Source organism: Fringilla coelebs (assembly GCF_963513975.1).
Source record: "Fringilla coelebs genome assembly, chromosome: 1".
NCBI lineage: Eukaryota > Metazoa > Chordata > Aves > Passeriformes > Fringillidae > Fringilla > Fringilla coelebs.
In genome coordinates, this window is record NC_140028.1 from 113,148,099 (window position 1) to 113,167,056 (window position 18,958).

Consider the following 18,958-nt stretch of genomic DNA (forward strand, 5'->3'; position numbering starts at 1 on the left):
GTTGCACACAGCTGCAGCATCACTGCTACTGTGCCTAGGCTAGCACAAGGTGAGGTAAATGGGAATTCCTGCTGCTCTGCAGGGCAGACCTGATCTAAGACTATGTTAAGAAAACAAATCAGAGTATTCAAAACCAGGTAGAGTTTTCTGTCAACATCAGTGTGAAGGGAGTTGATGTCATGGTCTCTTAATGTACATAAAGATAGCAAACTCTCCCAGTTGGGATTCTGTAAACTCTGCACTGTCTAAAATAACCTTTAAAGACACCAAGAGATATTTACTCTAAAGCAGGCTTATTGTCAGAGACATTCTTCAAATTTCGTATCGACTTCATTGTTTATAAATGATGTTGAATTTACTCTTTAAAGTGGGAAAACAAAATACCCACTACCATTTCTCTACACACATGAACAGCAGACTTGCTGTAGTGCTTGCATAATAGATGGTGGGAGCTCTCTGCCTTTGATGTCATCTTAATGAACTCAGCATAATTGCCTTTTTGAAACAATGGCAAAGAGCACAGCAGTACTTAAATACAGCTCCACTAAAGCAAGGATGCTCTTGGTAGTGTGCCAACTTCCCATCTCCAGGTTCTTCATTACTTCGTCTCTCTCTTTTCAAAACATTTTTTTCTCCAAAATACAAGGCCAGGATCTCAGCTGATATAGAATAATGCAGCTTTGTGTGATATTTACTATTTCATCAGTTCAGAAAAGAAGAGACATAAGAGTATCCCAGCCTTCTCCATGCTCAGCTGTGGCAGCTCCAGCTCTCTGTGACACCCACCAGTCCTCTCTCTGTACCGTTGGCTGGTGGGTTGGCTGGGTTTGGTATCATTCTCCTGGGATGGGAATGGAAATTCTGCAGCTCTCACACCAACTTTCCAAAGCAAAATACTTTAATTAAATATAAAAAATTGATTAGCACAGCACTTGATTAATCTGGATTTATCTGATTCTGCTGTTCAGTGTCAGAAGTTTTCAGTATTTTGCACTGTTACAGGTTACCAACTCACAGCTGTGCTGCACACACCAATAAACTGAGGGCAAAAAATATTTTGGGGTAGCCACTTATTTTTGAATGCTCAGTAATCACTGTATTACAAAGTGAATGTGACAGGAAAGCTACAAAGAAATCATGCCTTTCTTGAAAGCCAAATTCATATCTGAAAACATCTCTCAACACAGCAGGGTATACTTGTCATCCCTAATTTGGCAGTGACGGGCTTGGCTGATTGTGATTTAGCATTTGAATTTTCACTTTGTTAAGGAAAAAACAAAAAAAAAAAGAAGGCCATTATCTTTTAAACCTGGAAGCTGAAGTTAGATATTTAAATTTGAGACTCATTTAAATAAAAGCGCCCTAGAATATGCTGCTCCTTTTATCTTTTTTGAAGAGATTTTGATAGAGTCTTGTAGTGAGAAAACAATGTACAACAGATCACCCAGTGAAACCAGTAACTGGTTATGTATGGATCTGAGCAGTACTGAAGAACAGGGCTGGGAATAGTGAGTATCATCACACTGTGTCTTTTAATCCAGCTCTGACACTGCTTGCACCAACCAAAATCTTCTGAGGAAGCTAAAATAATCTGAGAATATGCCATTACATGATCAGAATGATTGTTTGTCTTTAGACTTCTCTCTAAATCACCTAAGACCTTTGCACGCTATATAAATAAATTACAACCAGTACTTTAGCTTCTTTCAGACACAGCCATTATAAGAATGTCACTGACATTTTAGTCAGGATATTCTATTTAGTTTGAAATATGATAGGAGCCTAATGAGGTTTTAACCACAGAAAGGCAAATGCTAAGAAGCCTGAATCCAAATATATCTAGGAAAATTAAAGGAAAAACCCTAGAAAAACTATACAGAGGGCAAGCTAATGGTACCTAATATGAGCATGCCCTCCTTTTCTGGAACTCCAAACAAAAAAAACCACAGCAGGAGGACTGTAGCAGTGGAGATTTTGCTCTGGCTGCAGTACATTTCCAGAAGCTGCAGGAAGGACACACTGCCCGCAGCTGCCCAGTCCTTGGCTGCAGACGGGATCTCACGTGGCAGCCTAAGACAACGCATCCTGCAGAACATTGTCCCGCAGGCACCAGACGATACAAACCAGAGGATGAGCCGGACAGCTGGCAGGACAGAGCCCCAGCTGGGGCTTCCCCAGCACAGGGCCCTTGCCCCACCAGGCAGCTGTGGAAGAAAGCACTCTCCTGCCTTCTCACTTGTCTTCACCTAGCACATGGCAGGGGGCACAGCCTCCGTGACTTCCCACCATGGTGCTCTTTCATTTATTTATGAGTTGCATAGTTCACCTAACAATCGGCCGCTTTTTATTTCTGCTTGCGAAAGCTGAACGCAGAGGTCCTTCAAAGCATTAAATATCCATCAGTAAAATAACAGTGTAGTTAGTCAAGGATTAACATATTCAAAATATGTATATGTTCTAAAGTTAATTAATTTCCAAGTACAAGCACTCACATGACCACTGGTTAGAACAACCTAAAAGCAATGCTTGAGCGGTATTAATCAAATTAAATTACAAACCAATTCTGAAGCTGTATGTTTAAGTGCCCCCATCAACTTGTACAAAATTATAAAAACCAGGAATTAGGAACAAAACTCTGACTTGACATTCTTTTTCTTAATTTGAATTTAACTGGATTACACATGAATTACTAATTGCCGTTTCTAGTGACCCATGGTGATAATATGAGCTCTGTATTACAATGACCTGACATTTAATTAGTTTGTATGAGCAGATTATGCAAAGTTTTATCATGAAGTGATTTAAACTGATATTGCCCTTGGTAATGCAACACAGCAATAGTGAAGTCTGTGCGTTGGTACAAACATAAAGTTTCAAAGAGAATCCATTAAAGGAAAAACCAATTGATTAAATGCAAAATGAAAACAAGCTCTGCAGAGTATTAGGTACTAAATTCTATTCAACCAAGCTTCAAACTTTGTAATCATCAACTTGAACTATGTAAAACAAGCATTAGTCACACTTCAACTACCGAATAACTCAGTTTGTATATTACTTGCAATTCAAAAAAACCCTAAGAGCTCCACTAGACATTTATATATGAGCTACAAAACCAGCTAATCTAGATATCATTTTGTGTGGGAAGGAAGCATTTGCCTGCCTGGTTCCCATATGGAGTAACACTCTAAAATGGGTAGCAGAATAAGACAACATGGACACCACTCTGCAGAAGAAAAAAACAGAAATTACTCTATGACAAAGTATCTTCCCAACAAGCTGAGAATGTTTCTGAAGGGCTACTAGCAAGTTCAAACAACATAATCCAATTTTAAAAAAGGCACAGATGCCACTGAAGACCAGACTCCACTTAATTTACTTCTGCCCATCACTGGAACATCTGATATAAATCAATAACAAAAACATTGGCCCTTTCTAGCTTCATTTACTCCTTCAGGGCATGTTCTGATAGGAGCTGGCTTTTTTTTTTGAGGTGCTAATTTTTTTTTTTAATTCTTAAAGATACACTTAAAGATTTATTAAGGGAAAAGGAAGTATTGATTTGAAGAAATCCTACTCACATATTGAAAGAATTTTCCTCCTACTGAAGAAGAATTTACATAGATTACAGAGTTCCTACAGGCTTCATATTTATCTGATAACCTCTAAAAAGTGTTTCTTTACTGAACCATTAGATTGACACCATCTAAGTGCTGCTTGGTGAAATTTTGGACATCTCTACAGAGAAATGAGTCCAGGCTCTGGAGGAAATGTTTGCCTGTCTAGAACAGTATGGAGTAAGAAAGGGAGATTAAGTTTCAGGTTTACAACCAGCCATTAGGGACAACTAACAATGTTGCCAAATAATGAAGAGAGCTATTGAGCAATAACCCAAGCACTGTCATTGGAAAACAGATGCTGATGCTTGTTATGGAAAAGTGTGCGATCAGATGACAGCTGTACATTTCATTTGCTGTTCATTTTTGTTGCTTCTGTGCCAGGAAGGACCATTTGATCCTGCAAGCCTCACACAGGAAACACGAAGTTGTGTCAGGGAAGGTCTAGGCTGGATATGTAAAAGGTTTTTACCACAAAGGGTGGATGAGCACTGGAACAGCCTCCCCAAGGAAGTGGTCACAGCACTAAGCCTGACAGAGTTCAAGAAGCATTCAGACAACCCTCTCAGGTACATGATGTGATTCTAGGAGCGTCCTGTCCAGGACCAGGACACAATGGTCCTGGTGGATCTATTCCACCTCAGCCTATTCTGTGATTCTGTGATTCTGTGATAACCCACTTGCATGGGCCAGCCTGACATAGCCTGAAACATTTGCAGAGCAAGTCTCTGAGGGAGTATTTTTACTTTGCATTTCTATTTCTTGAGTACATGTGGGTGTATAACATGTGTGTGTATACCTTTCTAGTTTCAGATTCCCACCAGCATTCATAAATGAACATTCATCTTCAAAAATTATGACTCCTGATGACCTTATTGACTTTGTATCTGCCAGGGTCCATCAAGATACTCAGAAGACAGGAGAAGCTAGCTGGATTTGAAAAGGACCTAAGTAGTAGGTAGCTCCTTGAAACCACAGGAACCAATTGTCTGTAAATCCCCTACACAGCCTGCAGTTAGGAAGCATTTTCCAGAACAAAGTGTGGCACGCCCTGTTCTTGTCCCCTGTAAGTTACATAGCAGCTGCTCCCAGAACGCTGCGCTGCGGGTCACCTTTGCCTTCGGTGCAGGCTCAGTCTCAGTGCAGAGCTGCTTGGTGGGAGCACACCTGTGCAGCCTGGGCTGCAGGAGCACAGCTGCTGCCCCACAGGATGGTCCATCTCCTCAGCAGCACCCCAGAGACCACCTTGCATCCCGCAGGGCTCACACTGCATGTCTTCAAGGACATGCTAGTCCCCTTTAAATACTTTCTCACTTTTCAGCGCTACAGCCACTCAGCCTCCTACTGGCACTGTTAAAGGAGAGCCAGCCTTACAGGAATTAGTAGTATTTTTCAGTTAGTCTGCCCTACAGCCCCCTGGAGAAGAAAAAACTAATAACGAAGAACCTGTGGGTCACAGATCACTGCAGCGATGCAGTTTGCCATGCCCATCTGCCTGGTGCCAGAGGACTTGAACTTCTACCAAGAAAAATGCAAAACCCAAAAAACGTACAAGAACTTGCACACTCGCTCACCTTTACAAGTACAAGGGTTCTTGACTCACATGTCCTCACTCCTCCAATGTCTCTACTTCACTGAGTCAAGGCTGATAATTTCCAAAACCATCTCTCGGCAATGAGGTATCAGTTTCATCCATTTCTCATTAGATATTAAACCCTTTAAATATATTGCTGGCTTTGAAAACTACACACAAAGTGTATGTCTCTAAATTGCTGATAATATTTGAAATCTACCCTACAGCCTGAGCTTGAAAATTGCACACAGCTGAAATCTACTGCTATTATTCATTGGCTTCAATGAGACTATTCATGCAAAAGGTCCAAGGCAGTTTTAGGGCTTTTGGTAATATGTGTGTAGATATATCTTTTTACTTTTAAAAATGAACGGGGATTTTGGAACAAGCAAGAAGATCATAAAGTGGGTAAAGATTTTTTTAAACCACCACCAAAATGCAATCATGCTGGAAGAAGCTGACAAATTTCAGCAGCTCTTTTTCATTAAAGTGCATTACTTTAAACAAAAGCCCCCAAGGCAAGCTCTGTGAGAAGTTTGCCATGATGGGAATATACTCATGTGAAAGAAATATAGCACAATCTAGCACATTCACAGAAACATCATTTTTAAATATAAAGTCCATTATTCATTATTAAAAGAAATGGTTACATATGTGAGAAAAACACCCATCTTGTGGCTACATGCCTGACAGCAGCTGATATTCTTTGCAGAGTATTTTACATCCACAATAAATGTGAAAGAGATGTATCTATCTGGCTTTTAGGATGTTTCTTCAGGTTTATCGCCACTGGGAAATAGCTGTGTCTGATTCAAGAAGAAAAGAAAGCTGCATTTATCAAGTGAGTTAAAGTGCCAGGAAATTCAAAGGCATGGGAATGCTGGACAAGTTGAGACACAAATGGCAATGTCTGCTTTACACTGTAGGGCACATGGTAGCCCCCAATAACAGGGGGGCCTTGTCGAGAGCTTGACAAAATATACTTCATAAAATAAAGTGGTGTAAGTCTCATTTCATTACAGTCTCAGCAGTTTATGATGCAAGGTATTGCCTCAGCATTTTGTGGGGTATTCTTTTGGTTTCCTGTTTGAAACTAGCCAAAAAGATAGATGGATATTAATAGCCCTGATGCACAAGCAAGTTATCAAAGTGCATCTACTTTAATTGCTGTTGTATTTCTTAACCCTAGCAGGGCACACAAATACTAAAAAACAGACACTTGTGCCAGAGAATCCAAATTTAACCAATACATCAGGTTAAGATTCTAATTTTTCTTCTTCAGGATATTCCCACTGTTAAAATTTACAAATGACAGATGCTCTGAAGTTTTCCACAGTTAAGACATTTTAAGGAATGTCATTAACACTTTCTAAGACCTTTGTGGCCCTGAAATTGCACAGATGGCATCTCCTCAAGCCCTGATGGTCCTCTCCAGCTGTGCAGTGAGACAGTACTTGGAGACTGGTGGTAGCTTTTCGTTTTGGAAGTTTCTCAAAGCATGTTGCCTTGAAGTGTGGCAATTTCAATATGCTGTGGCTTTTTTCCTTCCCTGCAACAATAACAAGAAACACACACCTGGGGAATAAACAGAAAGTGGAAGGAGACAGAATTCACCGTGGATTTTATGTTCCCATCTCAGCTGGAATAAAAAGTTAAATAGGAACACTTTTTTGTTTTTGATTCTGCAGTCTTCAGAGTTGAACTACTTGGTTGGATTTGGGGTTGAAATTTGGTTGAACTACTCAGACTCACCTGCACAAGGTTTACATCTCTGAACACATACTGGAAGTGCATATTGCCTTGCACACAGGACAGTACCAAAGGACAAGAGTAATCACCAGAACCCCCTTCCTCTGTAGTTACCACTCAGCACTAGGTTATAGTCAGGGAATCTCTTAAAATTAGCAGGAGCTTTTGCTCGTCTAGGAGCACCAGACTAGATTTGGAAGGTGATGCACAACAGGAGCAAGCTGGTTTCTGGGGGCACTCAAGGCACCAGCTGACTCAAAAGGTAATTTTGAGCCATTGCAGAGAGCCAGAACCTCTTGGAGAGGGCAGCAAGGGTACCTTTGCTTTGGTAACATGGACCAGGTTCAAGACATCCATCTACCCTGCCACCTTCCTCTGCTGCATTCAGGAAATGCTTATTCTGCTTTTAAAGGTGGCCTGCACTGCATGGCTTTATAGTGGCCAGGCGCAATCAGCACCTCTGTGACTATACAGACTGTTGCCTTCTACACCACAGGACCTTTTCTTTCAGAGTGCATGGGCTAAATGTGGGATGAGTTTTGGACATTCTTGTTTGTCATGTTTTTTCTCTGAGACGAGGATCAGTTGGAGGAGCAAGGCCCTGTCTCCGATGTCTAAAGAAGTTCTAGCCCTCAAAAGTAGAATGGAGAAGGATGAAAAACAGGCTGCTTGAAACCTGCACTGGAGAGGGAGTTTCTCTCTTCTTTCTGGAAAGCAAGAAATCATTTTGAACCACTTAACTATAAGCCCTACATCACCTTTCTAGCACTCATAGTCCTTTCTCCACCTTTGCAGTTGTAGCACGAGTGAGAGCCTGGCTTTAGACTTTATAGTGATTTTGGTGGGCTGCCAGCACTTCTTGGAGCACACAAGGCAACAGTGTGAGGTGGAATTTTTTAATATTTGATATTGCAGGACAAGGTGGATGTCATTCTATAGAATAGGATAAAAAAAATAATAAAAAAAGGCACTTCCTTAACCAAAGGCCATCATGCTGCATATGATCACTCAGTGCAAACAGGAAAAAGACAGGACCTTCTCAGAGGAAAGGCTGCAAGCATCTTTTGTAATGGAAAGTTTTAAGCAATTTACAAGTGGGACCTGCTAGTGACTCTTCCATGAAACACGGAAGATAAATCAGTTAATCTGGAAAAAGTATACAAACCCAACAGGAAAGGGAAAAGTTTCCAAACTGGTCTATTTAAACTAAGAGCCATTGATTTCACACAGGCACTGCTCCTGATTAGAACTGGAAAGCCAGGTTTGCCACTGTGATGTTGTTTTGCTCTTGTGATTTTGAAGCACTGTGAAGGGCAGAGAGACAGAGGCTGGGTTTTAATAGGAATTACATCTAAACTCTGCTCATCACTGAAGATAGAATGTAATCACTTAGTACAACTAAGGACACTGGTGAAAAAATTCTAGATGTCAAAATGTTGCTGAAGCGACAGCTCTATCACCATGAGAACAAAACTGCAGGAACAAAACTCTGCCATAGCAAGATCCTGACACATTAGTAACCTTGAAAAAACCTGTGACAAATGTGCTCAGCCCCCTAAACCAAACCAGCAGCAGTTTGATACACGCTCCAAAAGTGAGGTAGATTTTGACGTTTCAGTCGCATCTGTATATTTACAAAGCGCAAAATCAAGGCAGAATATGTGTCATAGATACACAAACCTAAGCACAAACCTGCCTGCTGTAACTACATTCCATTTCTCATCCTAGTTAGGTTGAACAGAAGTTCTCTTGCCTAATTGAGGAGGAGAAGCCTATTATCCCAAAGCACTGAAAAACAAATACATTCCCTGTGGCCTGAATAAACTAGGTTCAAGAGGCTGCCAAATAGGGAGGCCAGCCAGTCTGCAGAAAATTTTTCACTATCTGAAAACTACATTGAAATGTTAAGCCAAGGTCCTGCAGCCCACAAGCATCTCCACAACAAAATGCAAGTGGATAGGTAGACAAATACATGTTTGCATCCAGATAACCATATTCAGGAAATCTTGATAAAACGTGTTTCATTTTTCCAAATACCTTCAGTATACTTTCAGATTAATCAAAGTAACTTCAAATCCCAGAAAGATATTGAATGAAATTAAAATATTTGCAAGTAGCAATTAAGCAGACGATGAAACTTATAAACAAACATAAATGGCTCACATACATAACACATCCTACAAACAACCTCTTCCATGGCATCATGGCTTTTATGGAGAATGAAAAAGCAGAAGCTGTACTAGGTCTTGACTTTAGTAACTATTCCAACACTTGTTCACCAATTTATCATAAACAAGACAATCAACCAAGGTATAGGTGAAATTCTACAGTTTGATGCATGACTATTTGAAAAATCATACAAGCATTGCTTCACTACCAAACAGGAAAGCTGAATTAAGTGCAGGAACATTTTTTCATTCTGTGAGTTTTCAGTATTTTCCTTAAAAATTTAGTATGGTGAAGGAGAAAACACCAGGCCTGAAGAGAGTATGAAGGTGAGAAAGTACAACAGATCCTTTAGAGGAAGTGATTTAGTGCCCAAGCAATCCTAAGACAGAGGGAAAAGTGTCTGAGCAAATGAAGATTCACTCCAGCAAGCATGGAGGTGCAGACTAGAACTGTGATGACTGCATGTACATGTATACATGTATGCATATACACACATGCATATACCTGTGCAGCTGACAAAAGGCATAAGAGAGGAAACTGGAGAGGCAGTGGCTCTTTAGAACAGGATTTGCGAATCTTAATGGATCCTAAACCGCATGCAAATCGAGAATATTTTGCTTTTTAGAGAAAGCAAATATCCAAGTGGGATATATGAACGGGAGCACTGCTCCTAAGACAGCTGAAACAAACCTCCTGCTTTGCTCAGAAGCAGTAAGGCTACCACAGCTGGAGCACTGCAGCTGGATCTGGGCGCAGTATCTAATACCAGAACAACGCAGGCCGACCTGAAGGATTTCAGATGAAAAGAATTATCACCAGAGGTCTCAAAACCTATCCTTGGAGGGAAGTCTGGGAAAAGCAGAGTTGTTTAGTCTAAAAATAAAGATGTCTGAAGGGAGATGCGATAACGATCTTCAAACATAGAAAGGGACTGCTAGAAAGAGAAAGGAAATAAGCCCTTTTCCATGTGGGCCAAGGTTTGTATGTCTAGAAATAGGCTGAAAAGGCAGCAAGGGAGATTTAGGTTAGACTTCAGGAAGTGCTTTCTTCTAGTGGTAAGAATAGCTAAGTCCTGGAAGAGTTGGCCTACAGAGACCTTGGATCTCCATTATTTAGGCCTTTTAAGAACAGCTACATGGACACTTGCCAGAAACATGTTGGTTTTATCTGCACTGTCTTGGGGCAGGTGGATGGACTGACTGACTTCTACAACATTTTTTTGCTTTCAACTTCTACTGTAACTATGAAAAATAAGTGATTGGAGTATAAACATGTTTGTTTCTAGCAGAGCACCTCTCTCTTGGAAAATGTATGAGAAGTCACTAGCCTGGTGCTTGGTGTCATTGCAGCGCCTCCTCTGAGGTTTGGTACACAGATAAAGTGTAGGTACACAGATAAAGGCAGTAGAGGGGAGTGCCTCAGAACTCACAGACAGACCTGAGTATGGTTTCCAACAATGTTTGGCTTCTGGAATAAAGAGGACACAAGCTCAATCTCTCTTCCTCTCCAGGGAACAGGTGTTCAGTGTTTGCTCTCCACCATCCAGACCAGAAACAGAGACACAGCAACCACAGAAGGCGTGGGAGCTGGCCTCTATGCCACACTGCCCAAGAAACGTTTTCATCCTCCAATTTTACTGCAGGAGATTTGAAAACAAGACTTTCTCTGTCAGTAAAGGTGCAGGCAGGAAGATTTGGTCCATTTAACACTAGATATTTACCCAGATGACTTTAAAAGCTCTGCACGGATTTTGGACTGGCATTTTTTTTCTCTTGTGGGAGTGCAGTAAAACACCAGCTGCTGTTAATGTACCTTGGTGAATAATCACACTCAGCTAATTTTCAGCTATGAATGATTAAGCACTTCATACAGTATGTGAACATAAAGAGCCATTTTCTCACACTTAAAATATATTTGATTTGAGAACCCAGTGAGGCGAACCCGCCCCACACCAGTATAAGGACAAGCTGCAGAATTAGACAATTACTCTTTTGCATCCATGATCTTGTGTGACATGCAAATTCTACAGGTAAGCCATGACACCCCTGCACAAACTGATACTCCTGCAACATTGTTCAAGAGCTGAGTGCACTGCCTGCTTTTACCCCTGGGTTGCCATGCACAGATTACACTTTGCATCTTTCAGAAGAACATCCTTAGAAAATCTGAGTTTTTTAAAAGAGGAAACTGTCGAAATTTGGCAGGTCACAATTTTGTAAGCCTTACTCATTACTAGTATTTACTCCTGCAAACCATTTGCTGGAAGTCAGTTTGACAGAAAAAAATACTGTTCACTGATCTGACACAAAAATTGCCAAGTCACACTATCATTCCACATGAAGACAATTGCTGTTGCTTTAGCACAGACTTGGGTTTGGGTATTCAGCCTCAAGTCAACAAAAAAAACGCTCTTACAAAGTTTTATTATGGAAAAGATTTTAAAATTCTCCTGAAGCTAGAAAATTCAAATGGCCTCTAGAGAGCTCAGCTCTCTACTCCTTTATTTGCTCATTTCCTACATTAGTATGTGTTGCTAAACAGGAGCGAGAATTGTGGGCTTGGCCACAATTAAAAAATGTGCTTCCACCAAGAGCGGTTATGTATTGTTCTCCACTACAAAAAGGTAAGAAAGATGCTGTATTGTTTTAGTGCTGACAGGAATTTTGGTGGTCACATCCCCTGGAAAAGCCCACGTACTTCTGCACAGTAGGTGGTCGTCCTTTCATGAGTGATTTTTGCTACCCTCCATCCCCAAGAAACTCCTTTGCATGACACATGCAACAGAGCTCTGAGAAGCATGGGCTGTCAGGAAAAAGCTGTTCTGATTCTGCACCAGCAAATGGAGGTCTGTACGTATGGTAATAACAATTTACTTTTTATAGAATAATAATAGGCTCGGGTAATTCCTGTGCCAACAGATCAGCGGCTACTGTTTCCACTCAGAGGTTATGAAAGATTCTGCCCTCGCCCCTTTCCAATGGCCTCTTGTTCCAGAACAGCTGAGCGTTATTTTTAAGCCATAAAATTGTAGGAGAATGGCTGGGCAGCTATTATTAACAATCATACAGAATTCTGCATAATGTGTGTCTCAGTCCACTTTATATTCTACCACTTAGCAGAGAAAGCACAGGCTGAAATAATTTACAGTCAAGTGACATTTTGCATGTATAAAAGATACATCTATTTGAACAAGGTGAGTTCAAATCTGTGGTCTCTGTTCAAAGAAAACTTATATTTAAGTCAGTGAGAACAATGTCTGTGAAAACAGGGCCTGCCTGGCTGCTTTCAGAGCATAAGATCAAGTTTATTCTTTCCAAAATTCCTTAGTGTGCAGGACTCAGGAATAGCTCTTTTATCTTCAGGTTCTCCATTCCCCTGATGATCCACCTGCAGTTACTACTCCAGCTGTCCTTTTCCTGAATATAATGAGATTTTTCTGCCTTTTTCTAGTTGATTCTCACCTGCTTTCTGTTCCCTTCTGCCTTTTCCTGACAATGATATCCTCCTCCCCTTGTCCATCCTTTTTTTGTGACACAGGAATTGAGAGCAAGTAAGGAGAGGAAATTGCCATGGCGGCTAAAGGGACAAACTGGCAAAGAGAAGAATTTAGGTCCTTTGGGGAGGAGATACAGCAACTCCTATTCAGATTTCCTGGAGATTTTTTTCTTCCTTTTCAGATTTGTGAGAAGGAAGCCAGAATCGAATCTTTTCCTTCCTCCTTTCAGGTTCAACAGGAAATTAGCTGAACAGCTCAAGTGCCCACTCTGCAGCCCTTCCCCAGCAGGCCGTATGAATGTCTCCAATTGTTACAGTTTGTTAATTGCCACACAGAAGTTATCACATTAATGCAACTTTGATGCCAAGAATAGTTTAAACGAAGTTAAATGAGTAAAGCATGCCTAGTAGTTCCCATTGTTCAGCCCCATAGACAGGCAGCGAGTTGGATAATTGGGCATTCTGACACTTCCAACTCATTTGTTTCATTACACTGTGTTGCTTGCACTCAAATAAACATCTGCAAAAATTGTGAACAAACAGATCTAGGAATTCTTCATGAGGAAAAAGCTGCTGTATTCAGATTGATTATGCACTAAGAACTTGTAGGATTGGAGGGTTATTTTGTTTTAAGGATGAGGGCTTTTTCCTCCCAAGTGCGTGTCATGCTAGACCAACAGAAGCCATTGAAGTCAAAGCCCTGAACACCAAACAATGGACATCATATTGAAAGCAGATTCCTCTAAGATCCTGAATTTATCCTAACATCACATCCCATTACTATTATGTAGGTGCCTTCCACCCTAACAGGGACACACAGCAGTTTGCAGAGTCAGGTTCCCACAGCCAGATTACTACAGCTCCTGGACTTCCACCACTCCCACGAGTGCCAGGAGATATCCTGCACTTAAAGACAGGCATTCAGCCCCTGCCAAATAAAATACTCTTCAATGGATATAACTTACTGCGAGTTTTCCTAGCTTTATACTGGCATAGCTCCCCTGACTTCCACAAATTTTCCCCAGCAGAGAACCACTCTGACAGCAAGAGTTACAGAATTGTCAGGCGGGCACCACTCATTTTTGTGGCCTAACGTGACGCCGGAACCCAGCGCGGACTCTCTCGGTGCCTTCGTGCTGGCGCCATAGGACGTGCCAGAACACATCAAGTCCACTTGTACATCTAGTTCAGTAACCTGCCTCCAGCAGTACCTCCGTGCTTCAGGGGGAGACAAACCTTTTGTAGTGTGTATAATGAGAGGAGAATTTCCCCTCTCTAGCTATTCATACAGCAATTTGTGGATAGCCTGATGGATGAGAATTGATTAGCAAGACTTGAAAGGTCAGAGGTACGCACAGACCTCATCTGCAGTACAAAGGACAGTTTATCCTCCACATCACAGGAACATATAGTGAAATTCTCAGTGTTGCTGATATAATATGGGATATATTACAACAGCAGGTTGAATTCTAATGCAGCCTTTATCATTAAAAATCTCAACACAGCTACTTTATTCTTCTGAGCCCACATTCTCAGTCTTCCCCAGTTGGATGCTTGGTTTTTTGAAGGCTACTGAATCTTGATTTATTTGCTAAAATAAATTCACAAAGCTCCACATTCCTGGGATGTGTTAATTAGCTGGTTGACCAAGCCCCCTCAAAGTCCTAGCACTAGAGCAAGGTAATTTTATTTCTATGCAATCTTACTGAACTTTTCTCCATTTGAGAAATGCTATTTTCTAGAAATAAGAAGATGAAGATTCTCTACATAAATGCTCTCACCCTCTGAAATTCTCTTGCAAAGAAGATCAAGCAGGCACCATATTAAATACTGAAATAAAACTGCAGTGCAGCAGCTGACAAGACAAAAGCCCAAGACATCTCCAGTTTGGAAATAAATAGTTCAGATGTTAACATTTCCACAGAAAGAATTTTCTGTGCTTGGACCAGTTCTTTTTAACCTTATGAACTTGTGAATCTATAGTGGGTTGGGTATTTTCTTTGGTTTGGGGTTTTAACTCCAGTAAGTTTCACAGCATTTGACATAAACACCATACAAGGAGATTTAAGGTTCTAGCCCTGAAGGTTGTAAAGAATCATGTAAAATTGTGAACCTAAAGGTCTGAAATCCATATAGTAAAAAAAGATCAGAAAAGTTTATGCTTTAAAGTTTCTAGAGTTTTGAATCAATCTCATCTCTTGGGAGCTGGAAGTGTTTTCCTGAATGTGAACATGAGAAAAATACTGGGCAAGGAAACGAGGCAGCAAGCAGACTGACACGTTTTGTACAATATAAGTATTTTAATACAAATGCAGATGCCTGGCACAAGATTTTGGGATGACTGCAAATAGTAATGGAGGGAGAGCTGGTGGACAAAGTACTTGCTCACCTAGGACTGAAAATAATTCTTGCTTCCTGTGTCTCTTATTTCATATACACACACATATATATATAGGCATATGCACATGACCATATTCTAAATAGCATGTACAGTCATTTTTTAGTATTACTCTAACATTTCAGAATTGGGATATTAAGCACCAGGTGTTGGATAGATTTCCACAAAGTTATGCCAGTGCAATCAGTAGGATTATGCCAGCAATATTACATTCACAGAAGCAGGCCCTAAGGTCATAAAAGTTGCTCTCTCATAGCAGATGATGAGCAGAATCCCTGGGCATACTGTAAAAGTGGCAGATAATTACATATTTTTACCCTTTTATTTAATAGTTTCTGTTAGCTGTTTCATTCTTGCACCAACCCTGCCATACTTCATAACTCTTACAAATATTTCATTAACACACTGAAAATTATTCTGTTTCTCATCCTGCAGTGCCTGCATGAATCATCATTCCCACTAGAAGGGAAGGAACAGCTACACTAACCCAGGACAGTGCAGAACTCTTAGAAACCTCAATACATAATTCACAAATGTTCCTATCTTTTTTTTTTTCCTAAAGCTGCATCCTTTATATTTCCCCCCTGGCCAGGAAAAGTCCATAAGTGCAGACAATGAAGTCTTGCAGCCTGGTAACAGGACACATTATTTATTTATATGTAGAAAGAAGATGCATATCATGTGCCTTTTTACTGCTTAATTCAGGTCTGTATTGCAGAATTTTCTGATATCCCTGCTGCTTTAGGTTTAGTTAAATACACCCAATACTACCCTTGGTATGTCATTAGGGTAACTGAATTAGAAAATGGAGTTTCCTTAGGAGCCAGGATCATTAGAATAGAGGCATCCCTTCATTTCAAGAGAAATCCATGATTAATAACATAACCTTGAAGAAGTCTAGAACACAGTATGCTATTGAATATAAACATAATTTGAAAAAAGTACAGGCAACCAGTCCCCCCCTATGCTGTAACCATTTTTTCAACTCAGGACTCATTTAGTATTTTTTGAAGAGCCACTGTTCAAAGAGAGGAAACCAATTTAAGTTTTGTATATGTACATAACACAGACCAAGGTTAAAAAAATAAAAGCTTCACTCTACCCAATTGTTATTCTAAGGCATTTCAGAAATATCTGGTAAATTTGCATTCTCCTCTGCTGCCCCCATCAGATTTTTCATACATTTTTGAATGTCAGCATTCTCATTGGTGGGAAGTTTTTCCCCATCTGAATCTCACAGAGCGGTTGTAAATACAGAAAGTATTAGTGCTAGTTTCATCAGTATTTTGAACTCAACAAAGTTAAAAAGCATTTGAAATTATTTTGTTCCTGGTATATAAATGAACTAAATTCAAAACTGACTAAATTGAAAAAGAGTTGTTAAAGTGACATGAAGCTTGGGCTACCCTTTTTACCATGTCCTTACAAACCTCCTTTCCAAAGACCAAGATAATCTTCTCAAAAGTGAAACATTTTAAAGCATCTTGCATAAAGAAAGCTCCTCAGTTAGATTTCTGAACTTCTAAACCAGCCAATAGTGTGTAAGCACACTGGAAGGAAAATAAACAAACTGGGTAGAATAAATAAAGACCTGAAGAGAAGAAACATATGTGGGAAGGATAGAAGAGCAGAGGGAAGAAGTGGGTGGGGTGGGAAGAATTCATAATAAATCACAGCCCTGCTCTACCAGCAAAGATCAGTAGATTTCAGCTGAAGAAACAGTCAAGCTAAAAGCTGCCTATGACTGCAATGAGATTGTGAGCACCAGAAAGTTTAATAAAATGACAGAATTTTGCCAAAATCAGAATTTATTTCTTTTTTAAACACATGATACAGTTCCCATCAATGACAATAAAAGCTTTACCAGTAAACCCAAATACAGGCTCAGACACTGCTATTATTAATTCTCAGTTCTTAGTATAGGGGCATAAAGGGTCTGCAGTGAGTAATCAAGCTTGGAGTGTGGCATAGCCACCCAATAAGGCACTGAGCCTGTGGCCTGGGTTGTGGACTGCATTTCAACCCCAGCACATGGGTTGGAAGGAAAAAACATGGAGAGGAAGAGACACTCACTGTCACCAAGCAGTATTGTATTGTCAAAAGAATTTCACACCACACACAGGCATGTACATACTGTTATAGACATGCATATATAAATAAACACACATTATTCAACTAGAAACAGATCAGCATCAGCTAAAGAAAAGTGAACATACAGATTTCAAAGAAAAATCACACAAGGTAAAAAAGTGCTTTCCTGCCTGTGGCATCAGCTGAAGAATAAATATGATAATAAAAAATCATCACGAAATGGCATATGGTACATTTTTGTACACATATTATTCACTCATTTTTTATTGTATTTGACTTGACACTGACAATATATCTTACTCATTAGGGGAGCTTATATTTCAGTCTCAGCTGTATGTTAAAAATCTCCCACTGTTATGTGGCAAGAATACATAAAAAACAAATAGGCAAAAGCACGCTCGCCTGGAAAGACTTAATATTTCTCAAAATGTTCAAAAATTATTCTTCCCATTAAAAATCCAAAGTCAAAGGGAGAAAATACAATTGTTACCCTTGATTTTTCCCTGGTGTTTCATTTATTACATCAAGAGTTCCTTGATTGGATTCAAATGCAAAGTTGCTCCCATGGCTTCAAAGTCAGAGTAAATTGAAAAATGCGCTTCAACAACATTGATACTCAAATAATGTCCCAGAACACTGTCTTAATGGCTTTACCCTTATTAAAAAAAAAATATAACAAAACTTTGGGGGTCCTTCTAAATGAAATGAGAGAATGATAATAAAAACCAACAAAATTAACCATGTACTAAAGAAAATCTTGTCCCCTCTTTAAACCCCCTCTGGAAATACTTGTGAGCTTTTAGTTTTCCTGTGACTCTGAAGAATTCTCTCTGATCCACAGGCACTGACATCCTCTCACAGACTCCAAACAGGCCTGCCACATACTAAGGGAAAGGCTCTCATTGTGGGCAGTGCTTTGAGCAAACAGTTGGGTGTAAAACCAGACCAGAGCTGGGAAATCCCAGGAAGAACCGTTTCTCAGAGGGAGCATTTCAACACCAGATTCTCTCTCACAATTCTCAGCAATTCTCACCAGATTTCTCTCCAGCTATATCCATCTGTCTGCAGAAAAGCAGGCCGGAGAAAAGGTCCAGAAATTGCTGTCTGAAAAAAAGCTCTCAAAAAATTTCTCAGAAATCATTTAAATAATCTAAAAATACTGACAGTCTTTATAGTATCTAATAGTACCTACTCTTTATTTTAAGTTTGGCTCCAGAGTTTTAGACAGCTGCCATTTCAATAAACCAGAAGACATTAAATAATTTAGGGGAGATGAAGAAATAGCCCCAAAACTGCTGCCCTTTGTAAAAAATATCAGATCATACCACCACTCTGATTCCAGTCTTTTGGGACTCCATATAAGTTGAAACCACATTAATTTCAATCCTTCCTTCCTCCTGGGACAAAAACAATGCAAGGATGGAGCAATGACACCTGTATTTGCAAAGCCAGTATTGCTTTCCCATGAGGTCACCTCTTGCCCTGCTCCCAGGTAAGGTTCCACCTGGAATGGTTTTCTTTAGAGAGAAGCCAAGGTTTGACATTTTCTTTCTGGCTGGTGCCACTCAGGCAAAAGCAGCGTGTTTGTGAAAAGTAAATGGGGGAAAATGCTATATTGTCCTCAGCCAGGAAAAATGCTATACTGTCCTTCACCTGGAGTAGTGGCATCAACCCAGCCAGCTGCAACGAGTATGTCATCCCCTTAATGACAGGGGATAAAACAGCCACAGACATACCAAACTGGCATTGTGCCACTGAAGTGAATCAGCTGGCCCTTTCAGGCCACATGAGCACATAGGAAAGTGAAGAGGCTTTCCTGATGTGCTCATCCCTGTTGCTAACTCAGGAGCTGTCAGGCTGTCAGTCACA